Source organism: Schistocerca piceifrons, chromosome 2 (assembly GCF_021461385.2).
Source record: "Schistocerca piceifrons isolate TAMUIC-IGC-003096 chromosome 2, iqSchPice1.1, whole genome shotgun sequence".
Taxonomy (NCBI): Eukaryota; Metazoa; Arthropoda; class Insecta; order Orthoptera; family Acrididae; genus Schistocerca; species Schistocerca piceifrons.
The window spans coordinates 678,893,013-678,906,935 of NC_060139.1; the positions used below are offsets into that span (position 1 = coordinate 678,893,013).

General features: G+C 47.3%; 1 protein-coding gene and 1 non-coding gene across 2 annotated transcripts in view; one reads left to right on the forward strand and one right to left on the reverse strand.

Moving 5' to 3' along the window:
- Window positions 1-13,923, reverse strand: part of LOC124776493 (SH2 domain-containing protein 4B-like) — a 608,338-nt gene that overhangs the window by 409,125 nt on the left and 185,290 nt on the right. The window lies entirely within an intron of this gene.
- On the forward strand, window positions 3,169-3,242 carry Trnat-ugu. Its single transcript has one exon. It is a non-coding gene; the product is annotated as a tRNA-Thr (tRNA).

A 13,923-nucleotide genomic window follows, 5' to 3' on the forward strand; every position in this document is an offset into this window, starting at 1 on the left:
GGGGGGGGAGGGAGTGACATGATGCTACTTAATATCGAAAATGATAATCTTTTCATAGAATGCAGGCCTTCGCGGCTGGTATTTTCGTTACTGAACAGTTGTGGACCTTAGTGCTAAATAAAACAAACAAACAACGCCAATTCTTCCCCACTACACGTTCTGTAACATACGTCAGCGCGACAAGTGATCTCAGGTAACGCTCTAATAACGTCACGAAACGAACGCCACGTGGATACGTACGAACAGTTCGTCTTGCTGAGATTGTTTCACTCTAACTCATTCCTGGGTCGTTAAAGCCTCTGAAGATGTGGAAGCGTGAGCCAGAGACTTAAGCCTTTAACCATGGAAGAGGATGTAGATGAAGATGAAATGGGAGATATTATACTGCGTGAAGAGTTTGATAGAGCACTGAAAGACCTGAGTCGAAACAAGGCCCCTGGAGTTGACAACATTCCATTAGAACTACTGACGGCCCTCGGAGAGCCAGTCCTGGCAAAACTCTACCATCTGGTGAGCAAGATGTATGAGACAGGCGAAATACCCTCAGACTTCAAGAAGAATATAATAATTCCAATCCCAAAGAAAGCAGGTGTTGACAGATGTGAAAATTACCGAACTATCAGCTTAATAAGGCACAGCTGCAAAATACTAACACGAATTCTTTACAGACGAATGGAAAACTGGTAGAAGCCGACCTCGAGGAAGATCAGTTTGGATTCCGTAGAAATGTTGGAACACGTGAGGCAATACTGACCTTACGACTTATCTTAGAAGAAAGATTAAGGAAAGGTAAACCTACGTCTCTAGCATTTGTAGACTTAGAGAAAGCTTTTGACAATGTTGACTGGAATACTCTCTTTCAAATTCTAAAGGTGGCAGGGGTAAAATACAGGGAGCGAAAGGCTATTTACGATTTGTACAGAAACCAGACGGCAGTTATAAGAGTCTAGGGGCATGAAAGGGAAGCAGTGGTTGGGAAGGGAGTGAGACAGGGTTGTACCCTGTCCACGATGTTATTCAATCTGTATATTGAGCAAGCAGTAAAGGAAACAAAAGAAAAATTCGGAGTAGGTATTAAAATCCATGGAGAAGAAATAAAAGCTTTGAGGTTCGCCGATGACATTGTAATTCTATCAGAGACAGCAAAGGACTTGGAAGAGCAGTTGAACGGAATGGACAGTGTCTTGAAAGGAGGATATAAGATGAACATCAACAAAAGCAAAACGAGGACAATGGAATGTAGTCGAATTAAGTCGGGTGATGCTGAGGGAATTAAATTAGGAAATGAGACACTTAAAGTAGCAAAGGAGTTTTGCTATTTGGGGAGCAAAATAACTGATGATGGTCGAAGTAGAGAGGATATAAAATGTAGACTTGGAATGGCAAGGAAAGCGTTTCTGAAGAAGAGAAATTTGTTAACATCGAGTATAGATTTAAGTGTCAGGAATTCATTTCTGAAAGTATTTGTATGGAGTGTAGCCATGTATGGAAGTGAAACATGGACGATAAATAGTTTGGACAAGAAGAAAATAGAAGCTTTCGAAATGTGGTGTTACAGAAGAATGCTGAAGATTAGATGGGTAGATCACATAACTAATGATGAAGTATTGAACAGAATTGGGGAGAAGAGGAGTTTGTGGCACAACTCTACAAAAAGAAGGGACCGGTTAGTAGGACATGTTCTGAGGCATCAAGGGATCACAAATTTAGCATTGGAGGGCAGCGTGGAGGGTAAAAATCGTAGAGGGAGACCAAGAGATGAATACACTAAGCAGATTCAGAAGGATGTAGGTTGCAGTAAGTACTGGGAGATGAAGCTTGCACAGGATAGAGTAGCATGGAGAGCTGCATCAAACAAGACTCAAGACTGAAGAGCACAACAACAACAACGCTCATCAAAACAGTATCGCTGATAGTGTGTTGTATAACGCAAAAAAATTTTAAAAAAAGTTTCTGATCTCATTGGTAGCTAAGCAAACCGACAGTTTGTCAAAAATATGTAACTGCAGAAACGATAGTGGTACCAGAAACACACTCCGTGTAGTGGTTTATGGGCTGTAGATGCAGATATAGAAAGGCATGCAGCCGCCCTAGGCCATATCTGGACACGGAAACTGCAGCTACTTGGTCCGGATGTGGCGTCGCCTGCCGCCCTAATTGCAAGTGCTGGGGGAGGAGTGGGAGAGTGAAATGGGTGTGCCGCGTTGGGGGGGGGGGGAGAATTTGGGGAGGGGGGTGACGTCTCTATAATTAGACGGCGACTGCAAAAACAAAAACGGAGAAACAGGCGCGCTGGTGTGGTCTGCTGCAGCTGCGTACGGTCGGCGCGTGGCCGTACCAGCAGGATGTGCGTTCCGAGGAGGTCGCCGACGTCTCAGACACCGCTGCCCCCTGCACGAGGTGCCCAACGTTTGGACAGCGTGTAATGTACACTTGAGAGTCATGTCATTACGATATCCTTCATGTGATAAGTGTTATCGGCATAAACAAGATTATCACCGCACCAACTACACGATCAGTAAGTGCTCGCCGGCCGCGGTGGCCTAGCGGTTCTAGGCGCGCAGTCCGGAACCGCGCGACTGCTGCGGTCGCAGGTTTGAATCCTGCCTCGGGCATGGATGTGTGTGATGTCCTTAGGTTAGTTAGGGACTGATGACCACAGATGTTAAGTCCCATAGTGCTCAGAGCCATTTGAACCATTTTTTTGTAAGTGCTCTGCATCTAAACGTACACAGACCGCTGCACCGTGCACGGTGGAGGTACTACTCGAGAATAATAACAATTATTTTCGTTCCATTGCAGTCACGCACGGAGGAAACGAAAAATGGCTTTCATACGCCTCCACCGGATGAACCCGAGCTCCACCGGCAAAACATTCAGAGGTAATATATACTAAGACGGTATCTGTTCTTTCGGACATGTTCGAAAGAACAGATACCATCTTAGTATATATATATATATTTAAGGCTCACCGGCTACTTGACCATCTTCTTCTTCTGTGCGAATGCACAAACAGTGCCCCAACCCTTACGGGAAACGGCAACGCGCCGCGAGTATGAGTATAATGGGCAGGGGCACTACGAATGTAATGCAGGACAATACGTTGAGATGTGGGTTTCGCGGGAGGCGTACCAGAGAGAAATCCCTGCAGTCGCACCATCCTCTGTGTCCTCGGTGGCTCAGATGGATAGAGCGTCTGCCATGTAAGCAGGAGATCCCGGGTTCGAGTCCCGGTCGGGGCACACATTTTCATCTGTCCCCGTTGACGTATGTCAACGCCTGTAAGCAGCTAAGGGTGTTCATTTCATTGTAATTTCATTCAGAGGTATTTCCTGGGTCTTTTCGTGTGAGCGATCCGTCGTTTCGCGTGGCTTGTTGCTGAGTAGATATGAGGAGCATCGTTTCAAATCGCATTAAGTGCACAGATCATAATTCTACAGGAAGCGAGAAAAACATTTCGCTTCCTAACCAAATGAACTGTGACAAAATTCTTGACGGCAGGACCTTAGTGTGTTCCAGAATTAGTCACATTTGAAATCATTTCCCAATCAATGAATGCGCCATTTTAATCTTTAAACTGCACTTAATACGTTTTGAACCTGTTCACTGAACAAAATGCGTTTTGACCCAATCACGTTTTCGCATAATATGGTCTGAAACTTTCATTTCAATTTTGTATTGCTTTTATTGTTGGACACAGGCAATGACATAAGAAAATAAAGTCGTTAACTTATTGTTGATGGTAGATCGATATGTTACAGTCCTTCTTTCTCGTGCAAGAGAAGAATCGGGTGCCAGACTCTTGCTGCCCACAATAATGACTTACTCAACTATTTACTACCGCCGAATGACAACGACGTCTCAAAAACAGTGCAACATTTAACGCGTTAGTAGCAGTATTGTTAACAACAATGTAAATTATATAATGCGACACAACAATGTAATTTCGACTGCCCTGTTCTGCGTAATGATTTCCTGTTATTCGTGGTTCTGGAGATGTAATTTTCATCGTGAGTCCACGATCTTTTCCCGCTTGGTTCGTCACGCTGTAAACTTTAATTTTTGCTTTCGCCAGATACAATACTGGGATGCTTCCACACTTGAATCTGCCTTCTTTTTGATTACAAGGCGGTTCAAAATTACTTAAATGTGCATCTCGACTGAAGTACCTAAAGCCAAATACATTTCCTCGCGTCATGACTGCAGATGGTAAAGCTCAAATTAAGTGTAAAAACGATCACTGATGCAATCTTTCCCACACAGATAACACATCAATGCACCGACATTACAAACTGCGCTGAAATGGCCATTCGTAAAGTACATCTGATGTTATTACTTAACTGAACTTCCTCTTCCAGCTGTCTTTTGGTTTTCGTAGCTCTAATTCTCATTCTGCTTCCTTTCGGTCGCTCTCTCACGGGTAAATGGCCCCGCATGGTGATCAGAAGAGCACAGTCATGCAGTCGACACAATACTGCGAGCTCCAAGATCAAAATACTGGGATCAGCCAACAAAAGAGCGGGCTAATAATGCAGGCTAGGGAATATGTCGAGAACATAACACATTTTGGACCGTCAGGTGCGGTGTACATAATACGATTAGATTCGGTTCATGTTTTTAACACTAAGTTACTATGGGAAAGATTACGAAATGACCCGATCTGACTCATCAGCGTTAATGAGCATACCATAAATGGGGTGTAAATGCATCAGATTGTATTTTGACCTTGGCTACATTTAATACGTTTTGAAACGATGCTCCTCAATTTCAATGTTGCTTTATTTCATTTCTTACCCCACTTCACACTGGTGAAAACTCCTGCGATATGTAGTCATCAAACCGTACAACACTAAACGCACAGCTATGAAACAACCGTCAGACGAAGCACGAACGCTCTTATCACGGTGTGTTCAGTCTGTTCTGTCATGCTTTCCCGGCTGTGACAGTCCTAACTACTAGGCCCATATGGGTACTGATCCGAGTGTCATAAACTGGACTCTTCACATGCCCCCAGAAGAAGAGGTCCAGCAGTATCATTTCTGATGACGGAGCTGGCCATGAAACAGGACCACCGTGAGCAATCCATTGCTGTCCGAATGAAACGCAGTTGCCCTGTATAGAGCTACCGGAGGCAATGGGTCTCGTTAGAGTTGGCATCCTTATCTTTTTCCCCCTGATTACGAGAGGTGCGCAATAGTTTTGCAAGTCGAGCTGCTCTTTTGCTACTGGATTCCACTGGAGACTGTTCAAGTGATTGAGCAACTGTGGTACAGCTTTTCTCTCCCGTTTTCTTACGTCCATCAGGCGGCCTGACTTTGACACTGCCTGAAGCAACACCACGTTTCCCCCGATCAAGCTGGTTTGCTTTGCAAGGTGAAGACATGCCAAAGAGATTTCTAAGCGCAATTCTCAAAAATGAACACACAGAAACACACACACACGTCACTACTCGCTCCGTAGCACACACAAATACACACAAACACACATACGTCATTATCCGCTCCAGAACACTGTAACTGTGTCCGATCATGCACTGAAGCGCCAAAGAAACTGGTGTAGGCATGCGTTTTCAAATACAGATGTATGTAAACAGGCAGAATACGGCGCTCCGGTCGGCAACGGCTATATAAAACAGCAAGTGTCCGGCGCAGTTTTTAGATCGGTTACTGCTCCTACAATGGTACGTTATAAAGATTTAAGTGATTTTGAAAGTGGTATTACAGTTGGTGCACGAGCGATGGGACATAGCATCTTCGAAGTAGCGATGAAGTGTGGATTTTCCCGTACGGCCATTCCACGAGTGTACCGTGAATGTCAGGAATCCGGTAAAACATCAAATCTCAGATATCGCTGCGGCCGGAAAAAGATCCTGCAAGAACGGGACAAACGACGACTGAAGAGAATCGTCCATCATGACAGAGATGCATCCCTTCCGCAAATTGCTGCAGATTTCAGTGCTGGGCTACCAACGAGTGTCAGCGTGCCAGCCATTCAACGAAACATCATCGATATGGGCTTTCGGAGCCAAAGGTCAACTCGTGTACCCTTGATAACTGCACGACACAAAGCAGACGAAACCCAGGTCAAATTGTATCAGCGGATGGACGTGTACGGGTATGGAGACAACCTCATGAATCCATGGACCCTGAATGCCAGCAGGGGACTATTCAAGCTGGTAGAGGCTCTGTAATGGTGTGGGGCGTGTGCAGTTGGAGTGTTATGGGACCCCTGATACTTCTGGATACGACTCTGACATGTGACACGTACGTAAGCATCATGTGATCACCTGCATCCATTCACACGATATTGCAGTGCCTGTGTTATTCTGATTAGAATGGTTGGTTGGTTGGTTGATTTGGGGGAGGAGACCAAACTGCGAGGTCATCGGTCTCATCGGATTAGGGAGGGATGGGGAAGGAAGTCGGCCGTGCCCTTTCAAAGGAACCGTCCCGGCATTTGCCTGAAGCGATTTAGGGAAATCACGGAAAACCTAAATCAGGATGGCCGGAGGCGGGATTGAACCGTCGTCTTCCCAAATGCGAGTCCAGTGTGCTAACCACTGCGCCACTTCGCTCGGTCTGATTAGGATGCAAAGTTCCTTTGGACATTCGTGCCTACATGCGTGCATCGTAACCAGAATAACAGGCACTGGAATATCGCATTTCTGTACAGATACCGGGTAAGCGACTTTCACGTACAACGTTTGACCTGTACAGGAACATACATAATAGATATAGTCTCCACGTCGTAGAAGTATGGTTGACAACATGTAGAAGTTTGGGTCTGGCCGTGAATTGCGTACGGATAACCATACGGTAAGGCGACCGCTCGCGATAACCGGGAAATCCGGGTTCGAGTCCCGGTCCGGCACGAATTTTCATTGCTGTCATTCCATTCTGCAGCTGATGGTTGTCATTATTCGCAATTGCGAATACATTTAATGCATACGTTCATATCCATTGTGTATTCGGACGGACTAGGGCAATTCCAGCAGGACAATGCGACACCCTGCAAGTCCAGAATTGCTGCCGAGTGGCTCCAGGAATACTCTCCTGAGTTAAAGCATTTCCACTGGCCACCAAACCCCCAGACATGAACATTATATTGAACATATTTGGGATGCCTTGCAACGTGCCGTTCAGAAAAGATCTACACACCCTCTCGTACTCTTAAGGATTTATGGACAGCCCTGCAGGATTCATGGTGTCAGTTCCCTCCAGCACTACTTGAGTCATCAGTCGAGTCCATGCCACGTCCTGTTGCGGCCTTGTGCGTGCTCGCGGGGGCCTTCACGATATTAGGCAGGTGTACCAGTTTCCTTGGCTCTGCAGTGTATTTCCACAACTGTAGGAAGTCAGGCAGGGCACAGGGAATTCTTACAGAGGTCGCCCGCGCAGGACGGCGTAGGCGAGCCTTCCCGCAGCGCAGCGCGCGACGCCGCTGGCCGAGAGAGCAGAGGATTACGTCTGCGCGGCGCAGCGGGCCGTGGCGGCGGGCCGCGGTCCCCCAGAAGAAAGCAGCCAGCAGCCGCCAGCCACCAGCCACCAGGCAGAAGCGATTCGCGGCGGCTCGCCTGCCCGTGGCGTCCCGCCCCCTCTCCCTCCATCCCGCCCGGACCGCGCCGGGTCCTCTCGCCTCGCCAGGCAGTACCCTCAACCCGTAGCTCGGCCACCACTGGCAACAAGTGTTGCCATACAAGGTGCCTCAAACCTTTTGGGTCAAAATCGAACAGATGATAGTGAGTCCACAACCGATTATATTGAGATAGTGTACCAATGGTCAGAATCTTATAATAACTGTTTAAAGCGACCACCACCAATTTCAGTGCAAGTGTGCACGTACTGAAACGGCGCTTGCTGTTCTGCAGCACTCTCGCAAAGATCCCGGGTGTCTGCTGTACACTAGAGCGGACAACGGCTGATAAACAGCGTTCACCCGTGGCCACCAAACAGACATAATGTACACATCTTACTTGTTAGCTCATAGCACTTGTGTCACGTGACGACCACAAGCATCGCATCGGCGCGTACCATTATCCCTGGTGTCAGCTGTCCATTGCTCAGACAGCTTGTGATGTGTCCATGTTGAGGTGTGTCAGTGTGTACAGTGCATGACGCGTAGTCAAAGATGGAACGTTACTGGTCGCGAGAGTTGGCAGAAATGCATTTCATGCACAATGCCACAGGCTGTAGTGACTGTAAAGCAGCAAATGTACAGGGAACGCTGTATCAACAGGTCCCATCCTAAATGGAAGAAGTTCATCTTTGTGGTCACTAACTTACGAGGGACAGGGTCGTTCACGACACAGAGAGCCGGCCAAGGTTACCGCCAAAGACATTTCCGAAAACCAGACTTACAGGAGATGGTGTTGGATCGTGTGGCCGTCCACCCAGCAATAAGCACCCGTCAACTTGTTCGTGAAATGCACACTTCGAAAGATGTGTGTGGAGAGTACTGGTTAGTTGGTTGGCTGGTTTGAGGGGACGAGACCAAACAGCGAGGTCATCTATCCTACCGGATTAGGGAAGGGTGGAGAAGGAAGTCGGTCGTGCCCTTTCAAAGGAACCATCCCAGCATTTGCCTGAAGCGATTTAGGGAAATCACGGAAAACCTAAATCAGGGTGGTCGGACGCGGGTTTGAACCGTCGTCCTCCCAAATGCGAGTCGAGTGTGCTAACCACTGCGCCACCTTGCTCTGTAGGGTACTGGTTAGACAGGTATTACACCCATATCATAAAGAAAGTGTGTAAGCACTGGGACCACTGAATTATGAGCCCCGCGTTCACCTCTGTCAATGGATTATCCACCGCCGTGCCGAAGTTCGTACAGTTTTTTTTTTTTGTATTCTTCACGGTTCACATCTCTTTCACCTATGATGCTGTTTTCAACAGCCGCAGCATGTCTGGAACGAACCACCAACAACGATTCTCTGTCAACATATAAGCGGGCATTGTCCAAGATCATCAAATCGCACCTTATTTGCTGTCTCCCTGTTTCACTGGCGCACGTTACTTGGTTTTCCTGCGAGACGTGCTGCCACAGTTCTCGCACACTGGGGAAGCATGTGGTTTTAACACGACGGTGCACCAGCCCACTTCGATTTTAATGTTCGACGGCACCTGAACAACACGTACCCTCACACGGTTCGATCGGAAAGGCAGGTCCTGTCCCACGGCCAGCACGACCGTCGGATCTCACATCTCTGGACTGTTTCCTCTGGAGTTACAGCAAGACATTGGTGAACGAAACCCCCGTAGAAACGGATGAAGACCTGCTTGCTATGGTCCATCCTGCCTGCCACCGAACAGGTGGAAACTCAAATCAAGATGATTTCCAGTCTGCTTCTTCAGTAGGCTCTAAGGGGAGATAGTAACCGTCCGGGATGGAGTCACTTTGTTTATGCCATGAAGTCACGACGCTCAGAAGCGAGCACAACGATTTGTGATATCAACTCCTCGATATATCGTATGAATTATGCCAACACTGACCAAATGTTTGACATACACTCCTGGAAATGGAAAAAAGAACACATTGACACCGGTGTGTCAGACCCACCATACTTGCTCCGGACACTGCGAGAGGGCTGTACAAGCAATGATCACACGCACGGCACAGCGGACACACCAGGAACCGCGGTGTTGGCCGTCGAATGGCGCTAGCTGCGCAGCATTTGTGCACCGCCGCCGTCAGTGTCAGCCAGTTTGCCGTGGCATACGGAGCTCCATCGCAGTCTTTAACACTGGTAGCATGCTGCGACAGCGTGGACGTGAACCGTATGTGCAGTTGACGGACTTTGAGCGAGGGCGTATAGTGGGCATGCGGGAGGCCGGGTGGACGTACCGCCGAATTGCTCAACACGTGGGGCGTGAGGTCTCCACAGTACATCGATGTTGTCGCCAGTGGTCGGCGGAAGGTGCACGTGCCCGTCGACCTGGGACCGGACCGCAGCGACGCACGGATGCACGCCAAGACCGCAGGATCCTACGCAGTGCCGTAGGGGACCGCACCGCCACTTCGCAGCAAATTAGGGACACTGTTGCTCCTGGGGTATCGGCGAGGACCATTCGCAACCGTCTCCATGAAGCTGGGCTACGGTACCGCACACCGTTAGGCCGTCTTCCGCTCACGCCCCAACATCGTGCAGCCCGCCTCCAGTGGTGTCGCGACAGGCGTGAATGGAGGGACGAATGGAGACGTGTCGTCTTCAGCGATGAGAGTCGCTTCTGCCTTGGTGCCAATGATGGTCGTATGCGTGTTTGGCGCCGTGCAGGTGAGCGCCACAATCAGGACTGCATACGACCGAGGCACACAGGGCCAACACCCGGCATCATGGTGTGGGGAGCGATCTCCTACACTGGCCGTACACCACTGGTGATCGTCGAGGGGACACTGAATAGTGCACGGTACATCCAAACCGTCATCGAACCCATCGTTCTACCATTCCTAGACCGGCAAGGGAACTTGCTGTTCCAACAGGACAATGCACGTCCGCATGTATCCCGTGCCACCCAACGTGCTCTAGAAGGTGTAAGTCAACTACCCTGGCCAGCAAGGTCTCCGGATCTGTCCCCCATTGAGCATGTTTGGGACTGGATGAAGCGTCGTCTCACGCGGTCTGCACGTCCAGCACGAACGCTGGTCCAACTGAGGCGCCAGGTGGAAATGGCATGGCAAGCCGTTCCACAGGACCACATCCAGCATCTCTACGATCGTCTCCATGGGAGAATAGCAGCCTGCATTGCTGCGAAAGGTGGATATACACTGTACTAGTGCCGACATTGTGCATGCTCTGTTGCCTGTGTCTATGTGCCTGTGGTTCTGTCAGTGTGATCATGTGATGTATCTGACCCCAGGAATGTGTCAATAAAGTTTCCCCTTCCTGGGACAATGAATTCACGGTGTTCTTATTTCAATTTCCAGGAGTGTAGATTACGATTTAGCAAATTATCAATATGCCAAAAGAAACTGAAAGAAAAGAAGTTATCAAGTTTGAAAGACGAATCTCTTATTAATTTATTGTATAAAAGCGTGTCGTGACCTGCTCACTTACCGTAACGTATAGCTCTGTCGTGGCTATAGAATTTTATAGATGTAAGAAGTCGCAAGGCTACGAGGAAAGGAGAGAAAGGTTAATAGTAAGAGGATGCATAAGGCGTGATGCCAGGCTCCTTGGGAAGTAAGACTTATCGACAGCCTGCTGGGGAAACGACACATTCGGACGGCAAAGTGACTAACGGATGCAGGCCTACAGCCAGGATGTTCGAGAAAGCTCTAGGAGGTTCAGGAAAGATTACAGTAATTGGGAGGACCTTCGGTAGGTTCAGGAGAAAGGAACGCTGTCAGAGAAACTTGTCCAAAAAGTCTCTGAAAAATAAACGTATAGGCGATTAACGCACAGGGGGAGTGGGATTCAAATTCAAGGTGAAAGAAATCCATAGTAATTTTCTCTGATGAGATTGCTATACTCAGTAAAAGTGAAGAAGAATTACGGGAGCTTTTGTTAGCAAGCCCCTCTTCCGCAACAGCGGTTAAAACCAACTTAGTTTCAAAGGTTGGTAATGCTCACAACCTACACGAAGACAAACGATCGGACGTAAACACTGTGCCGGCCGGAGTGGCCGTGCGGTTCTATGCGCTACAATCTGGAGCCGAGCGACCGCTACGGTCGCAGGTTCGAAACCTGCCTCGGGCATAGATGTGTGTGATGTCCTTAGGTTAGTTAGGTTTAATTAGTTCTAAGTTCTAGGCGACTGATGACCTCTGAAGTTAAGTCGCATAGTGCTCAGAGCCATTTGAACCATTTTTTTGTAAACACTGTAACACTGTGCTGAGTCATAACACACGTAACTTCAGTTCAACTTCCAAAAGTAAGGTGAAGTGTAAATAACGCAAATGCAACGTAAGAAAAAGTACAAGAGGCAGCAAAATTTGGAAATTTGTATTACGTTCCTATGGGACCAAACTGCTGAAGTCATCGTTCACTTGGCTTACACACTACTTAATCTAACGTAAACTTATGCTACCGACAACACACACACCCATTCCCGAGGGAGGACTCGAACCTCCGACGGGGGAGAGCCACGCGAACCGTGGCGAGGCGCCCTTGACCACGCGGCTCGAGAAGCAGAAACACCGGCTTCAGATTCACGGCTAGTATTTACTATTACATAGTTTTACTGTTTGTGCTGCCAGTCGCACAGCACGGGGAACGGCTGTTATGGAATTTTTGTAAGTAATTCCACGCAATATGTGATTTCTCCCTCCGTTCCCATATTTATTGCATTTTATATGTTTCATTATTTTGGTAAATTTTGGTGTCTGGTTGTGATGTCCGTTTTTTCGGATTGTTTTAGGTCCCTTTTGCTCTTTTGACACAGAACCTTTGGTTCCATGACAACATAAGCGATTTTATTTGTAAGTAACGTCCTGTTCTCTCTTTTTTAATTTGTTTTAATTTTGAAATTTTAGGCGCGTAATTTCTTATCTGATATTTTAGGCTTATGGATTGTAACAAAATATTTTTATTGTTGCAGTTTACACCAGATGGTGAAACTGTAACTATTCTGAAAATGGTCGTGTATCCAACAAAAGATCGTGGATTAAGCAACTGTCCTGCGGTTTTCTTAATTTTACAAAAAAGGCAGAGGTTGGAATACATCCAACAAATATTTGAGGACGATGTACGTGGGCTGCAAGAGTTGCTCTGAGATAAAGAGGTTAGTGCAGGAGAGGAATTCGGGGTGGGCGGCGTCAAACGAAAACAAAACCCGCACACGGCCAAGTCAGTCGGTACATGGGTTAAAAAAGAATCGCTATCATGAATGGGGCAGTGATCGGTAGAGAATAAGTAGTAACAAAGCCGAACTGTCGAGAGTAGTCACTGTAGAGAGATCCTTTGATGCTGATGCAGAAAAAACTGCGAGCCGGCAGTACACATCCGAAGGACGACAACTGAGTTTGTGGTAAGTATCCAAAAACAGTTTTCTGCCTGTTAAAGAATAATAAAATAACAATGATAAATAATGTCGAGTTTGTCTCAAGTAGTAGCAAAAATTAGTAGTATATTTTACGAGTCAGAATATGAAGAAGAACAAGCGCTGTCTCGCACTTGTCCCCTACTGTCAATGTTTCCGTTGAGAGCCCTGTCAGATTAAAATTGTGTACTCCATAGCGAAACCAACCGAAACTCGTGGCTTTTGTGGACAGTGTTCTTCTCCGGTGAGCTCCCCCGATCTGGCTTGTGAATCACCCTCACAACTTCATCGCTTCCTTTCTTCCTGGAGTAACAGCACAGCAAAGCATATTATAGGGCTTCCATAAAGGTTGGGGCTGGGAGAGAACTACTGACAACTGAAGATGTGAAGTCAGGAGTAATGCTTTGATAGGACTCTGTGGTAAAACTATTCACGCTAGAGTCCCGATATGGCTCAGTTTTTATCTTCGAGGAAGTGTCAGAATAGCGTACATCCCTCTGCACAGTAAAACAACCATTCTGAAGATTTACGACCGTGTCATCGTGTAACATCGTCTCTGGTTCTAGATGACTGTACTAGTAATGAAACATGTAGTCTGAATAGGTATCCGTATCCTGCTGATCGCTAAGTTGACGTTAAATCCTAATTTTCGTTCGTTCATTCATTTGTTACTTCCTTCTTCGATCGTTCATTCGTTCGTTCGTTCCTTCCTTCCTTCGGTTACCTAACGCTGTTACGCTTTATCCATCCATCGGCTCGTGTCAATCAGTACAATGACTCAGCGAAGCAGGCCACGATTTTTCTTCCACGCTCTTCGGTCGAAAAAGAGATTTCACAGGCCCTGGCGAAAGGTTGCCTGTGCTGCTGGCAGAGACAATTCTTCTCTCTTGATCCAGAGAAACTAAGAAATGTTCACTAGCAAGTATTATACATTGAGAGCCTCGCAGAG